A 1,795-nucleotide genomic window follows, 5' to 3' on the forward strand; every position below is an offset into this window, starting at 1 on the left:
TCCCTCCCATCCTGATGCCACGTTCTTTTTCATATAGTCCAACTTCTCAGATTATTTGCTCAGCATATAGATTGAATAAGTATGGTGAAAGAATACAACCCTGACATACTCCCTTCTTGATTTTAAACCATGTGGTGTCCCCCTGTTCTGTTCAAACAATAGCCTCCTGGTCTATGTACATGTTCTTCATGATTATGATTAAGTGTTCTGGAATGCCCATTCTGCTCAGTTTTATCCACTATTTGTTAGGATCCATGCAATCAAATGTTTTTGCACAGTCAATAAAACACAAGTAAACATCTTTCTTGTATTCTTTGCTTTGAGCCAAGATCCATCTGACATCAGCAATGATATCCCTTGTTCACATCCTCTTCTTAATCCAGCTTGCACCTCTGGAGGTTCTGTCAATATACTGCTGATTAATTATCCTCAGTAAGATTTTACTTGCATGCAATATTAATGATATTGTTTGATAATTTCCACATTCTGTAGGATCATCTCTTTGAAATGGGCACATATACGGATTTTTTCCAGTCAGTTGGCCAGATAGCTCTCTTCCAAATCTCTTGGCATAACCAAGTGTGTGTCTCCAGTGGGGTGGGCATCCATTTGTTGAAACATCTCAATGGATATTCTGTCAATTCCTGGATCCTTGTTCTTTGTCAATTCTTTCAGTGCAGCTTCAACTTCTTCTTTCAATACCATTGGTTCTTGAACATATGTCACCTCCTGAAATGGATGAACATCTACCTGTTCTTTTTGGTACAGTGACTCTGTGTATTTCTTCCATCTTCTTTTGATGCTTCCTGCATCATTCAATATTTTGCCCATAGAATCTTTCAATATTGCAATTCGAGGCTTAAATTTTTTCCTCAGTTCTTTCAGCTTGAGAAATGCTGAGCATGGTCTTCCCTTTTGATTTTCTAACTCCCGGTCTTTGCACATTTCATTATAGTAATTGGCTTTATCTTCTTGGGCTGCTCTTTGAAATCTGTTCAGCTTTTTTATCTTGTCATTTCTTCCATTTTCTTTAGCTACTCTCTGCCCAAGGGCAAGTATCAGAGTCTCTTCTGTCATCCATTTTGGTCTTTTCTTCCTTTCTCATCTTTTTAATGACCTCTAGCTTTCTTCATGGATGATGATCTTGGTGTTATCCCACAATTCTTCTGATTTTCAATCATTGGTGTTCAATGCATCAAATCTATTCTTTAAATAGTCTCTAAATTCTAGAGGGATATATTCCAGGTCATATTTTGGCTCTTGTAATTTACTAGTTAGCCATGACATATTTTTATCCTTTCATCAAAGAATCTCATAATTATATAGGGAGGAAATGATTATATGCAGTAACTGAACTAATATATTATTATTAATTTGTTCAGTGAAAACTTCAAAAACTTCAAAAATGCTTGAAACACAAACTGATTGCCATCGATTTGATTCTGACTCAAAGTGACCCACAGGGTTTCCAAGGCTGGAAACCTTTACAAAAGTAAATTGCCTTATCTTCTTCCAGCAGAACACCTGGGGAGTTTGAACTGCTATCCTTCTGGTAAACTGCCAAATGTTTTAACCACTTGAAGTGATGTTTTGGTTACCTACTGCTGCTCTGACAAGAATATGCCACAAATGGGATGGCTTTAACAAACAGGAGTTTATTCTCTTGTAATTTTGGAGGCTAGAAGTCCAAGTTTAAGGTGCTAGGTTCTAGGGGCTGGGTGAAAGCCAAACAACCTTAGGCTTCAGCTCTGCCTCTTGCTCCTAGCCCAATGAAGCTAGAGACTTTTCTTCACTC

The sequence above is a fragment of the Orycteropus afer genome, unplaced genomic scaffold (assembly GCF_000298275.1).
Source record: "Orycteropus afer afer isolate SDZICR_OR568_19922 unplaced genomic scaffold, OryAfe1.0 scaffold00066, whole genome shotgun sequence".
NCBI lineage: Eukaryota > Metazoa > Chordata > Mammalia > Tubulidentata > Orycteropodidae > Orycteropus > Orycteropus afer.